The following is a 14,798-nucleotide window of genomic DNA, read 5'->3' as shown; positions in this document are numbered from 1 at the left end:
CTTTAACAGTGATATTTTAGGTACAGAGTGACATTGAATTGGTCATTCCCACCACCAATGTTATCCTCCCTCCACCCCTGTTCCCAGCATGCATCCCATAGCTCCCTCCTTTACCCCCTCCCAGGCTGCTAGTATATGTGGTCCCCTCTGTGTCTAGCTTGTTGTAGATTGGGTATCGATTCTGTTGTCTTTGAGTTTGGATTTGATATCTAAGTCTGAACATTTTTTATTTCTAGTTAAAGATCATACAACTGTTTGGTCTTGCTACCCTCCATTATTTCCCCCTCAATTGGTGAGGTGGAATAAGATAGTCCAAGTTATGTGGTTCTGTTTGAAGGAAAGAAAGAAATAAAATGGGACAAAAATCAAAAGAGCAAAAATGGGCAGAGTCCTTCTAGAGGCTATAAATAAATAAATATATATATTTGGTTTTTGGTTTTTGGGCCACACCCGGTGATGCTCAGGCGTTACTCCTGGCTATGCACTCAGAAGTCGCTCCTGGCTTGGGGGACCATATGGGACGCTGGGAGATCAAACCTTGGTTCGTCCTAGGCTAGCGCAGGCAAGGCAGGCACCTTACCTCTAGCACCACTGCCCGGCCCCTAGAGGCTATAAATATTAATTTGAGAGAAGAAAGAAAAAAAGAAAGAAAGCATATCAAAACATAAAGAAAAATAAAACAAAAAAATCCAAAAAGCACCACAACTATAAAGACAACCACCACACAATAACCACAGTCCTTAAATAAAAACAAAGCAAAACACACACAAAACTGAAAGACAAAAAAAACCAACAACAATAACAAAAAAAATGATTTTGTTCTGATTATTTTTCCTGCATAGGCACAGTAAATATGGGGAGATTGTAAAGGAAATTCCCTTGGTCTAAGAGATACAGGGTTTCTCCGCCCTTGAAGTATACTGTCATGGGAATAATTACAGACTCCATAAATGTTCATTTACTCTCCCCTAAGTCATTTTATGGTGTATGGAAACCTTTTGCTCCATCATGGATGATAAAATCAGACCTCTGTATCTAGAGATCTTGGTAACTGCACAGGTCAAAGGATGGAGCCTAGGGTGGAGTCTTTCTTTACAGTTCTAGAAGTTCTGTTCCATCACTGTTGTTTTAATCAGTCTTCTGTAGTTGGTGATCTTGGTTTTGCACTGATCCTAGGATGAAGCCTAGGATAGAGTTTTTCATTATTTTTCCAGAAGACCTGCTCAGTTTCAGTTGTCTCAGTTAGTCTTCTGGAATTAGAGATCTTGGTTGTACAGATAGTAGACCAAAGCCTAGACTAGGGTCTTTTTTTTTTGGTCCCAGGATAAGTTCTGCCCAGTCATGGTTGTCACAGACAAGTCTTCTGTAGATAGCGATCTTGGCTTTTGCACAGATCAAAGGATAAGTCTTCTGATTTTATCTTATCATTAGATGGTGAAGTAAGATAACCTGTTCTTAGATCAAGCTGTTGCCATTTCCTCATTGTCAAGATGTCACATCAAAACTGGCACCTGTTGGTGTCAGAGCAGTATTAAGAATGTCCCAGAGCTAGTTTGATTCCTGGATCTGTTGCAGAGAACTGTGTTGGTTCTATGTCTGGGGTCTAGGGTTCGGGATTGGATGGTCACTGTCTAATCACAGGAGTCTAAGTTGGGTCCACATGGCATATATTCAAGGTGGGAGGTGCCCCTGTATTGCAAAAAGATATAAGTTCTTATTTATAATAGATAAGAGCTTGTTTCTATATGTAAAATTTTCCCTTTGTTAGTGTGTCTTTGCAAGAAGAAATGGTGCTATATTATATTGCTGGTGCATTAGAGGGTGGGAGTGACAGGCTCCATTATCTCTGTGCCCTGGTTTTGACCTGAGCTATTATCCCAGGTATGACTTCTTTTGTACTTTTTTGTACAAAGCAGAACCAAAAGAGGTGAAGTTAAGGAAGAGAAGAAACAGAAACAAGACAAAAAATATAAATATATATACTCACATATGTATAAATTTTTCTAAATAAGTTAAAAAACTAATTAAGGAAAAAAATGATGTAGGAGACTACCTTACATTTGGGGATAAACAGGTTAAGAGGTAGTATTGTATAGGTCTTCAACTTATAAAGGAAATATAGGCTTCCCCATTGTCTTTTGAGATATTCTTGTGGGGAGATGGAATCCAGGGTGCATTTTCATCACACGCCCTCATCTTCTTGACTTTGAGAAATGATTTGTGGCAGAATGGACTCAGGTAAAGTTCTTTCACTAGGGATCCTTCTGGAGCTGAGTCTGGTATCAAGCAACAGTCCACTTTTAGGGGGGTGAGAAGGAGGGCCACAGAGCATGAGTCAGCAGGAATGTTGGTTGTAGTTTCTTGTTGGCGGACAAGATGTTGGGCTCAGTGGATGTCCCTTCGCTTGGGAACTAGGTGATGGCTTATTGGGGCAGGAAGGAGGTTGATCTTGATACCTAATGAGTTAGGCATAAGGGGTTAGATACCTAATGGATTAAGAACTGAGGCAAAAGAGCATTAATAAGGTGGGATATTGGATAGGAAATGGGGGGTGAAGGGATAGTAGGATTTCTGAAGTGGGGACGAGGGATACTATATAGAATGGGCTATATACACTATAGGCATGGATTGTTTAAAGTTTAGGACTGGCTCTCATAGAGAAGTTCACATATTAGTGATTAATTCTTAAGATGTTGCTAGAGGTCTAACCCTAATAGGATGGGTCTGAGCTCTTAAAGACTAGTTGAGTTAAGATAAATAATTAGCTTAGGTATAGCTTAAGAAAAAGAGGAATTGAGGGAAATAAAGATGAGAAAAGAACAAAAAAATAGGTAAATATAGTAAAAAAATGAATAAATCAAATTAAAAAATTGGGTCAGTGCATCAGAGTTGGGAGGTTTTCCCAGTTTCTGGGCATTTCGTCAGTGATGGGGTTGGGCCTTGCTAAATGGAGGTTTCAGGGTTAGATAATGGCTGGAGCACTTTAGGATACACATAGGTTTTGCATCTTGAATGCTAAACAATGTGTTAAAGAGGTCTACTTATGAGGTGGTTACCCTATGTAGTATGTGTCTGCTGCATCTTATGTATCAAAGTTCCTTTCCTATAGAGAACCTAACTATGTGGGTATTATTTGACATTGATTGAGTTGATGAGGAAGAGGAAGAAGAGAAAGAAGAAATGGGAAAAGGAAAGTAATAGGGAGAAAAGAGAAGAAGAGAGAGAGAAAGGAAATGAAAAGTTGCCCAAGCATATTCGATGAGAAAGTCCTGTAATATAAGTCTGTGGTTTGCAGTTAACTGTTTCAGTGGTCTGAATGTTCATATGCTTCAGGTCCTAATAGAGGATATAAACCAGAGATAAAGGATATATTAGAGTGTTTTATCAAGATATTTTCATAGTGCAAACTGAATATGGTAGCTAGTATGACTGAGCTCCGAGGTGTCAAAATAGGGTGTCCACCTTTGTATCCAAAATCCCTGTGGACAGAGAAGCTGCGAGGTTATTTTATACTTAGTAAGATTAAGGCATTAAAATTCATTGTTAGGAAACATTGTCGCTGGAATCTCTGGCTTCCAATCATATTCTTCATCTGTATCTGTGTATACGCTCCCTAAGACATTATTATAGACCTTTGTAGAAAAGCTGATTACATACCTGTTCACTCTAAACCATTTGTTCCATTGTTGCTGGTTTCTTTATGGTATAATGATAATCGAGGTTTTGTGTTGTTCCTCTTCCACTTGTTTTGAACACTACTTCCCAGTAAATGCTGACAACTACAGTACTGGAGTTTCTACCTTATTAGACCATTGTATTTGTTCTTGTATAGATGTATAGATGGTGTATATTCTAAGTACCTCAGAAAAGTGCTACCATTCTGTATTTATCCTTCATCTTCTGGCTTACTTTATTTAACATATTTTGTAGATCCATGTTGCTGCAAAATGCATATCTAATCATTTCTAATTGCTATGTAGTATTCCACTGTGTATAAACACCACATCTTCAGGATCCACTCATCTACTGTTGGGCATTGAGGTTGGTTCCAAGTCTTGGCTAATGTATTGAGTGCTGCAATAAATAGTGGAGTACACACATATTTTGGGATGAATGTCCTTTCTACTTGGTGATAGATACCCAGGAGAGCAATTGCTGAGTCATATGGGAGCTGAATTCTGAGTTTACTGAGCACTCTCCACACTGTTTTTCATAGGGGTTGTAATAGGCAGCATTCGTACCAGCAGTGGATGAGAATTCCTTTCTACCACATCCCTGCCAACAGAAATTGGTCCTGTTATTTTTCATGTGATCCATCCTCACTGGTGTAAGGTGGTACCTCGTTGTTTTCTTGATTTGAACTTCCCTAATGATGAGTGAAGGTGAAGATGATTTCATGTGTCTGTTGACGATCTTTTGGTCCGCCTCAGAGAAGTGTCTATTCATTTCTCATTTAGGGCTCTTATTATTTTTTGCTAGTTTTCTATTTGTTGGATCTGTCCAGTGGTGATAGTGGAGTACTGAAATCTGCTACTACTATCACATGTCCTTCCATATGGTAGCAGGTTTGCGAGCAAATGCTTTACATATTTTGCTGGCTCTGCATTTGGTTCATAAATATTGACCAGAGTTAGTACTTCTTGGTCTAGTGTTCCCCTGATCAATAAGTAGTGGCCCTCTCTGTCTCTGATCACTTTCTTGAGGTTGAATGCAATTTGGTCTGATACAAGAATGGCTGTCCCAGATATTTTTGTTTTCCATTAGCTTGAATAATTGATTTCCATCCTTTTATTCTAAGCCTATCTCTATCCTCTACTTGTAGGTGTGTTTCTTTCAGGCGGCAGAAATCCTGTTTTAGTTTTCTAATTCAACTTTCTACTATGTGTCTTTTAATGGAAGTGTTTAGTTCATTGACATTAAAGGAGATTATATATACAGCAAGGGCTTTTGTGCAGTTGTATTGTGTATGGTTTTTGTTGTTACAACCGGGGGTTTGGATTGTGTAGTTTATGTCTGAGTAGATCATTTAGAATCAGTTTTGTTTTCGCAATTAATGTGAGTTCTTTTTTGTCTGAGAATGTGCTTAGTCCTTCCTCCCATATAAATGACAGTTTTTCTGGGTAGTGGACTCTAGGTTGGAAGTTTCTTACATTCAGTCATTTAAATATGTCATTCCACTGTCTTCTTGCTTGAATTGTTACAAATGTATGATCTAGTTTGATTCTTACATTTCTTTTATTGTGCTTGAGGATTTTTTTTGCCCTTATTGGTTTAAGGAGTTCATCTTTCTCTTTGTTTCTTTGCCATTTGGATTACTATATGTCTTGGTGTCAGTTTATTAGGGTCTATTTATTAAGGCTCCTGGATTTGCACCAGAGTCTCTTTCCAGAGGGTGGGAAAGTTTTCTGCTATTATTCCCTTACCATTTGTTCTTTCCCTTTCCCTATTTCCTCCCCTACAATCCGTAGATTATTTCTTTTGTCTTTGTTCATTAAATACCTAACTTTTTCTTCCAATGCTTTATCTTTTATTTCCTTAATGGTTTCTTTGTCATCTTTGGTTCACAGTTTTTCTTCAACTTCTTCTATGTGATTCTCCAATTGTGTAATTCTGCTATTATGGCTTGCTAAGACGTGTTTTATTTTCTTTAATTCCATTTGTATGGATTTTCTCATGTTCTGTAAAAGTTCTTTAAGTTGGTTGATTTGTTCATCTATGAATTTTGTGAACTTGCTGGCTAGTGATTCTTGATTTCTTTTGCCATGGCCTACATTGTTGCTTTTAGGTCCTCATCTATTGGGTCCAAGCATTTTGGTGGACTTGGAAACTTTCTAGGATTTCTCTCCATATCCCCAGTTTTTAGTGTCTTCCTAATTTTACCCATAATTTTTTTGCATTTGGTGATTTAGCTTGGAGTGTAAAGCCTTCATATTTCAGCCCTCCTTTATCACCTGTGGCGTGGGGCTGGGTCCCTATTCGGGAGTGTGGTTCTAGGTGGATAAGATGGCTGTGATCACTGATGTTTGGCTCCACCCACTAGTCTCCTCCCTTGCTACTGCTAGAAGGTGTAGGTCCCTTCCTCTTTGCCCAATAGCAATAAGGTTTCCCGGTTTCCTCTACCTGTCAGAAGGTATAGTGGAGGTTGTGGTCTCCTCCCCTACTACCTGATAGGCTTGAGGTTCAGCTCCCAGCACCCGTAGCAATAACAGAGTGCCCCTACCCGACTGCCTGGCAGGCGAGTGGTTCAGATCCCGGCTCTCGCAGCAATCAAAATTAACACAATTTTACTGTTATATCTATAAAGATCAACAAGGTAATTGAAATTACATATTGAAAAAAATTTTTTCGTTGGGGGCCACACCTGCAGGGATCTTAGGTTACTCCTGTCTCTGCACTCAGAAGTTGCCCCTGGTGGCACATGGGACCACATAGGATGCCAGGATTCGAACCGGGGTCAGTCCTGTGTTGGCTACACGCAAGAAAAACTCCTTACTCCTGTGCTATCTCTCTGGCCCTAGAAAACTTAATGCCAATATATCATTGCTCAATGTAGGCGCAAAGAAAAATAAAAGAAGAAAAAGCAGTCATAAGATCTTCCAGCAGTTGTAGATCAGCAAGCAGGAGTATGACAAGTTGGGCCCGTTCATCATGCACCACAAATGCTTTTAGGCCTAGGATCTTCGCATCATGCCCTTGAAACAAAACCTATGCACAAATTTAAATTGACATGACTTTATTATGTTTTGTTTTGTTTTGTTTTTTCCTTATGTCATATGAGGATCAACATAAATCTTCCACAAAGTTACCTTTATAATATTCACTCTATTTAAAGTTAAACTTTACATATGTCTGAAGCACTGCTTTGTTAAAACAAGGGGGTGGGATCTATTTAGACACCATGCAAGTAATTAAACCTACCATCTGTAGGTCAAATATTGAAATTCACATCCTGATTCTGAATCCTAGTCCTACAAGCAATTAGATTTGTGCCCATATAGTTAATTCCTGAGGAGCCACTTCATGCCCTACAAAATCATGACAGCACAATGTTTCAGGACACTCAAGTTCTTGGTTGCAAGAAATCAGGACGGGAAGCAAGAAACAACACAAAATGAGAGAACTTAGAAAGTGTTTCATTTATAAGAAGAGAATGGGGCAAAGAGCATGATCCCTGAGAAGGACAAAACCCCTTTTCTTTTTTTTAATATATATATATATATAATTTAAACACCTTGATTACATACATGATTGTGTTTGGGTTTCAGTCATATAAAGAACACCACCCATCACCAGTGCAACATTCCCATCACCAATGTCCCAAATCTCCCTCCTCCCCACCTGACCCCACCTGTACTCTAGACAGGCTTTCCATTTCCCTCGTACATTCTCATTATTAGCACTGTTCAAAATGTAGTTATTTCTCTAACTAAACTCATCCCTGTTTGTGGTGAGCTTCATGAGGTGAGCTGGAACTTCCAGCCCTTCTCTCTTTTGTGTCTGAAAATTATTATTGCAAGAATGTCTTTCATTTTTCTTAAAACGCATAGATGAGTGAGACCATTGTGCATTTTTCTCTCTCTCTCTGACTTATTTCACTCAGCATAATAGATTCCGTGTACATCCATGAATAGCAAAAATTCATGACTTCATCTCTCCTGACAGCTGCATAATATTCCATTGTGTATATGTACCACAGTTTCTTTAGCCATTCGTCTGTTTAGGGGTATCTTGGTTGTTTCCAGAGTCTTGCTATTGTAAATAGTGCTGCAATGAATATAGGTGTAAGGAAGGGATTTTTGTATTGTATTTTTGTGTTCCTAGGGTATATTCCTAGGAGTGGTATAGCTGGATCGTATGGGAGCTCGATTTCCAGTTTTTGGAGGAATCTCCATATCGCTTTCCATAAAAGTTGAACTAGATGGCAAGGACAAAACCCTTTTTCTTCTAGTACTTTCTTAGCTTTGGGGATGGGCAAGCACTTTGAACTTAAAGTCTAGACTGAGGACAGGGAAGAACAGGATATAAGAATTCTTTGCTAAGTTATTGTCTAGGGGAAGAACCTTAGATTCTTGATGAGCTTTTATGTTCTGATCAAGACCTTTAATTCAGTGTCTCTTGGAAGTTCTCCTTTTCTGAGGGGATCCACACTTCGCTAGGTGGTGCCTCAGTTTCTATCCCTCCAAAGAGTTCAGATTTGCATTTCAAAGGGACATAGTCTTCATGGGTTTAGGCTATTTCAGATTTTAGAATCTTGTTTTTCTTAAATTTATTTATTGTTTGGGTTTTTTTGTGTGGGGTGCAGGTCACACCCTGTGATGCTCAGGGATTACTCCTGGCTCTGCCTTCAAAAATCACTCCTGGCAGGCTCTGGAAACAATATGGTATGCCAAAGATCTAACCTGGTGTGTCCCACCCAGGTTAGCCACATGCAAGGCAAATGCCCTACCACTGTGATATCACTCTGCCCCTTCTAGAATCATCTTCTTCTTCTTCTTCTTTTTTGCTTTTGGTATTTTTTGTTTTTAGTTCTTGGATCACACCTGGCAGTACTCAGGGGTTACTCCTTCTGCATGCAAGGCAAATATCCTACCTCCATGCTATCTCTCTGGCCCCTAGAATCTTCTTTTAAACACATCTTGCTTTTACTACTAAAGCCTTAGTTTGGGATGTTCCCATCTCTCTGCCTACAACAACACCAATTTCAAAGGTGGCTGCAAATGCATAAATGAGATCCTAAAATAAAATGCCTAATATGCATGAAAAGCTCTGTAGTTAGCAGTCACCATTTTATTTCAATTTCTTTTATTTTATTATTGGATAGGAGGACTTACTAGAACCAGTAATGCTCAGGGACTATTTCCACTTCTGTGCTTGAGATTTACTTGAGATTTACTTCTGATTTACTTGAGAAACCATGAGGTATTGTAGATCACACCAAGTTAACCACAGGCAGGGCAAAGCACTTCAACACCTGTGTTATCTCTCTGACCCTAAATTGTATTTTAAATTCCAGATGAGTAATTTAAAATGAATAAATAGGAACTGAGCACAAGCAGAAGGGCATTTGCCTTGCACATGCTGACTAGGACAGACCAGGATTTGGTTCTAGGCATCCCATATGGTCCCCCAAGCCAGCAGCTACTTCTGAACCCATAGCCAGGAGTATCCCCTGGGCATCACTGGGTAGGGCCCAAAAAACAAAACAAAACAAAAATTCCAGATGAGGAATGGATGGTTTGTTGACTTTAAAATTATTTGTTTTGTTCCTGAGGCCTATGAATTAATTATAAGATATAATTAATGTAATGGATAATTATGAAAACTATAAAAATTGTTCCTTGAGCTAAACCTGTGGCTGTTATTAGAATAATACAAAAATAACCTTACACTGGCTTTCTGGAAAAAAGAAATAAATTTCCATAATCAGTAATGATCCACGAAATTCTGTGTGATCAATTGCTCTGTTACATTTAACAGTCACAAAGCCAATGAGAAAAGGAAGAAGACAATTATGGCAAGGCTTAGAAGAGACATCCAGGACTTGGTGCATAAGTTTAAGAAGGGAAGTGGTGGTAGACACAGAAAATAAATGGGAGGGAGAGAGAAAGGAAAGCTTCATATGTATGTGTTGATGGGAAGAAGACTTGTACATTGGGTTCAGAAGCAATCACATAATATGTGTTGATAGCATTCCTTATTCACAGAAGGTTTGGCTCAGCTATGCAGTAATTAAATTCTGACCTGGTGTTTGCCGAGACAGGGAGGATAAGTACCATGTTCAAAATAACTCATTTGGAATTAGCACTCACAATCCTAGATCATATTTCTCATTCCTGCAGTTTTACTCCTCAACTATCCTCCTACAGGCCATATTTCACACTTAAAGTTCACCGTGTTGGTTTTTTTTTTTTTTCCAATAAAAATGGACTTTTCTACTTCTCTCAGGAAGCACTGCATGTATAGCTACCTAGAAAGTCAAGGTGCATACTTACCTGGCAGGGGAGATACCATGATCACGAAGGGTGGTTTCCCCAGGGCGAGGCTCACCCATTGCACTCTGGGTGTGCTGACCCCTGCGATTTCCCCAAATGTGGGAAACTTGACTGCATAATTTGTGGTAGTGGGGGTCTGCATTTGCACTCTCCCCTGAAAAAGAAAAAAAAAATAAAGTCAAGGTACCTGTACCACCCACCTATGCCCACAACTTGCTGTGAAGCAAGAAATGCTCCCCTAGGTTTTCAGAAGTAATTGTCAGGCAAGAAATAAATGCCACAGATCCAAAAAGAATAGAGTTGTCTAGAGAACAGTCATGTGTCCAATGGGCACCACTCAGCATTAACTGGTGATTCATTTTATACAATCTTTGTGTGGAACTTCTGGCCACTGTCATTTCACTTTATTTAAGGGCCAGAGAAATAGTACATTTGGGTTAAAAGCATTTGCTTTGCTCTGACCCAGTTTCAACTCCAGCACTCCTGATAGTAACTACCACAATCACTACCAGAAATGACCACTGAGGACAGCCAGGAGTTAGCCCCAAGAACTGCAGGGCATAGCCCCAAAAGCCTTCCTCACTCCAACTTGAGTTCAACAGTGAATGAGATGGATTTATTTTATGGTTTTACCTAGAAAATAGTCTGGATCTAGAATAATTCTCATCATCATGTCCCCTGAGAGATGTGATGTCCCTCCACCTAAGAAAATCCCTTAGCAGCAGCCGGATCCAGCTCAGCTGTAGAGCATTTGCCTTACAAGTGTAAAAGTCCTGGCTTTGATACTTGTACCCCCAAAATAAACTTCACATGGTTTGACACTTTAGGATAGAGCAAGAAGAGAAAAGCCAGTTAGTAAAGAAAAAGAAAGAAAGAAAGAAAGAAAGAAAGAAAGAAAAAGAAAGAAAGAAAAAGAAAGAAAGAAAAAGAAAGAAAGAAAGAAAGAAAGAAAGAAAGAAAGAAAGAAAGAAAGAAAGAAAGAGAGAAAGAAAGAAAAAGAGAAAGAAAGAAAAAGAGAAAGAAAGAAAGAAAGACAGACAGAAAGAAAGAAAGAAAGAAAGAAAGAAAGAAAGAAAGAAAGAAAGAAAGAAAGAAAGAAAGACAAAGAAAGAAGAGAATGAAAGAACGGAGAAAGGGAAAGAAAGAAAAGGAAGAAAGGATAAAGAAAGAAGGATGAAAGGAAGAAAAAAGAAAGAAAAGAAAAAAGAAAAAGAGAAAGAAAGCAAAAAGAAGGAAAGAAAGAAGAGAAAAAAGAAAAGGAAGGAAAGAAGAAAAAGGAAGGAAAGAAGAAAAAGAAGGAAGAAAGAAATAAAAGGAAGGAGAAAGAAAGAAGAAAAAGAAAAGAAAGGAAAAGAAAAAGAAAGCAAAAAAGAAAGAAGAGAAAGAAAGAAGAAAAGGAGAAAAGAAGAAAGGAAGAAGGATGAAATAAAAGAACAAAGAAGGAAAGAAAGGTGAAAGAAAGATAGAAAGGAGAAAGAAGAGGATGAAAGAAAAGAGAAAGGAAAAGAAAGGGAAAAGGAAGAAAGGAAGGAAGAAGAAAAAGAAAGATAAGAAAGCAAAAAAGAGTGAAAAAGAAAAAGAAGGAAAGAAAAGAGAAAGAAAAGAAAATGGAAGGAAAGAAGGAAGAAGAAAGAAATAAAGTAACAAAGAAGGAAAGAAATAAGAGAACGAAAGAAGAGGAAAAGAAAAAGGAAGGGGAAAGAAAGAAAAAGAAAAAGCAAAGAAAACAAAAAGAATGAAAGAAAAAGAAGAAAAGAAAGAAGAGAAAGAAAGAAGAAAAAGAAGGAAGGAAAGGAAGAAAGGATGAAATAAAAGAACAAAGAAGGAAAGGAGAAAGAAAGAACGAAAGAAGAGAAAAGGAAAGAAAGAAAAAGAAGAAAGAAAGAAGGAAAATGAAAAAGAAAAATAAAGAAAAGAAAGCAAAAAAGAAGGAAAGAAAGAATAGAAAAAAGAAAAAAGAAAGAAAAAGGAAGTAAAGAAGAAAGGGAGGAAGAACTAAAATAACAAAGGAGAAGAAAGAAGAGAACGAAAAAAGAAAGGAAGAGTAAGAGAAAAGGGAAGAAAGGAGAAAAATGAAGGAAAGAAAGAAATAAAGTAAAAAGGAAAGAGAAGAAAGCAAGAAAAGAAAGAAAAGAAAGAAAAGAAAAAGAAGAAAGGAAGAAGAAGGATGAAATAAAAGAACAAAGAAGGAAAGAAGAAAGAAAGAGAGAAAGGAAGAAGAAAGAAAGAAAGAAGAAAGAAAAAGAAAGAAAGAAGAGAGAGAGAGGAAGGAAGGAAGAATGAAAGAAAGAAGAAAGAAGAGAGAAAGAAAGAAAGAAAGAGAAAGGAAGAAAGAAAGAAAGAAAGAAAGAAAGAAAGAAAGAAAGAAAGAAAGAAAGAAAAAGAAAGAAAGAAAGAATGAATGAAAGAAAGAAAGAAAAAGAAAGAAAGAAAGAGAAAGGAAGAAAGGAAGAAAGAAAGAAAGAAAGAAAGAGAAAGGAAGAAAGAAAGAATGAAAGAAAGAAAGAAAGAAGAAAGAAAGAAAGAGAAAGGAAGGAAGAATGAAAGAAAGAATGAAAGAAAGAAAGAAAAAGAAAGAGAAAGGAAGGAAGAAAGAAAGAAAGAGAAAGGAAGGAAGAATGAAAGAAAGAAAGAAAGAAAGAAAGAGAAAGAAAGAAGAAAGAAAGAAGAAAGGAAGAAAGAAAGAATGAAAGAAAGAAAGAAAGAAGAAAGAAAGAAAGAAGAAAGAAAGAAGAAAGAAAGAAAGAAAGAAAGAAAGAAAGAAAGAAAGAAAGAAAGAAAGAAAGAAAGAAAGAAAGAAAGAAAGAGAAAGGAAGAATGAAAGAAAGAAAGAGAAAGGAAGGAAGGAAGGAAGAAAGAATGAAAGAAAGAAAGAAAGAAAGAAGAAAGAAAGAAAGAGAAAGGAAGAAAGAAAGAAAGAAAGAAAGAAAGGAAGAAAGAAAGAGAAAGGAAGAAAGAAAGAAAGAAAGAAATAAAGAAAGAATGAAAGAAAGAAAGAAAGAAAGAAAGAAAGAGAAAGGAAGGAAGAAAGAAAGAATGAAAGAAAGAAAGAAAAAGAAAGAGAAAGGAAGGAAGAATGAAAGAAAGAATGAAAGAAAGAAAGAAAGAAAGAAAGAGAAAGGAAGGAAGAAAGAAAGAATGAAAGAAAGAAGAAAGAAAATGAAAGAAAGAAAGAAAGAAAGAAAGAAAGAGAAAGGAAGGAAGAAAATGAAAGAAAGAATGAAAGAAAGAAAGAGAAAGAAGAAAGAAAGAAAGAAAAGAAAGAAAGAAAGAAAGAAAGAAAGAAAGAAAGAAAGAAAGAAAGAAAGAAAGAAAGAAAGAAAAAGAAAGAATGAATGAAAGAAAGAAAGAAAAAGGAAGGAAGAAAGAAAGAGAAAGGAAGGAAGAATGAAAGAAAGAAAGAGAAAGAAAGAAGAAAGAAAGAAAGAAGAAAGAATGAATGAATGAAAGAAAGAAGAAAGAAAGAAAGAAAGAAAGAGAAAGGAAGGAAGAAAGAATGTAAAAAAGAAAGAAGAAAGAAAGAAAGAGAAAGAAAGAAAGAAAGAAAGAAAGAGTAAGAAAGAAGAAAGAAAGAAGAAAGAAAGAAAGAAAGAAAGAAAGAAAGAAAGAAGAAAGAAAGAAAGAAAGAAGAAAGAGAAAGGAAGGAAGAATGAAAGAAAGAATGAAAGAAAGAAAGGAAGAAAGAAAGAAAGAAAGAAAGAAAGAAAGAAAGAAAAGAAAGAAGAAAGAAAGAAAGAAAGAAAGAAAGAAAGAAAAGAAAGAAAGAAAAAGAAAGAAAGAAAGAAAGAAAGAAAGAAAGAAAGAAAGAAAGAAAGAAAGAAAGAAAGAAAGAAAGAAAGAAGAAAGAAAGAAAGAAAGAAAGAAGAAAGAAAAGAAAGAAAGAAAGAAGAAAGAGAAAGAAAGAAAGAAAGAAAGAAAGAAAGAAAGAAAGAAAGAAAGAAAGAAAGAAGAAAGAAAGAAAGAGAAAGAAAGAAAGAAGAAAGAAAGAAAGAAAGAAGGAAGAAAGAAGAAAGAAAGAAAGAAAGAAAGAAAGAAAGAAAGAAAGAAAGAAAGAAAGAAAGAAAGAAAGAAAGAAAGAAAGAAAGAAAGAAAGAAAGAAAGAAAGAAAGAAAGAAAATGAAAGGAAGAAAAAGAAAGAAGAAAGAAAAGAAAGAACGAACGAACGAACGAATGAATGAATGAACGAACGAACGAATTTAGCTCTCACCCTGGACAGAACTTAAGAACATAAAGGGTCTGACTTCCTAGAGGTTAGTAACTGGCGTGAACTTGAAACTGGGAGGGCAAAAAAGAGAAAAACACTGCGCCCCCAAACTGCGCCCCCAAATCTCGTGTCTTAAGAGATCCTTGCGGGGTTCGTATTTAGTTACAGGGAAAGGAAAGACGCCAACAGCTTGAACTGTCTGGGTGCACCCCGCGAGCCCCGAACCAGCAGCTCCTGGGGAGGAGCCCTGCACTGGGCCGGCGGTGCGTGAACTTGGTGCTCGGTAGCGACCGGCTAGCGGAAAGATCTGAGAACGGACGATGACGAGGGAACAACCTCCTGGGACGCTGCGGCTGCCCGGGACTGCCCTCTGCGGCGACGGGCAGCGCCTGCTGATGCTGTCCAGGCATGGCCCCCGGGGCAAGGTTGCGGCCCGGTGGCCGGGCGCGGGAGGGAGGAGCCTGGCGGAGATGGATGGGGAAGGGACTCCGAGCTAGGGACCCGGAGACAGGCACCACGGGCAGCGGACGCAGCTCCATCTGGAATGCTCCCCGGGTTTCGTCAGATCCAGACCGGCCTGCAGCTGAAGGGAGGCGTGCTCT

At 37.8% G+C, this 14,798-nt stretch overlaps 1 non-coding gene across 1 annotated transcript; it reads left to right on the top strand.

Moving 5' to 3' along the window:
• Positions 1–9,984: 9,984 nt before the first annotated feature.
• LOC126017172 (U1 spliceosomal RNA) lies at positions 9,985–10,147 on the top strand. Its single transcript, XR_007498829.1, has one exon. It is a non-coding gene; the product is annotated as a U1 spliceosomal RNA (small nuclear RNA).
• The last annotated feature ends 4,651 nt before the right edge of the window (positions 10,148–14,798 follow it).

The sequence above is a fragment of the Suncus etruscus genome, chromosome 8 (assembly GCF_024139225.1).
Source record: "Suncus etruscus isolate mSunEtr1 chromosome 8, mSunEtr1.pri.cur, whole genome shotgun sequence".
NCBI lineage: Eukaryota > Metazoa > Chordata > Mammalia > Eulipotyphla > Soricidae > Suncus > Suncus etruscus.
This window is presented reverse-complemented; position numbering and strand designations above follow the sequence as displayed.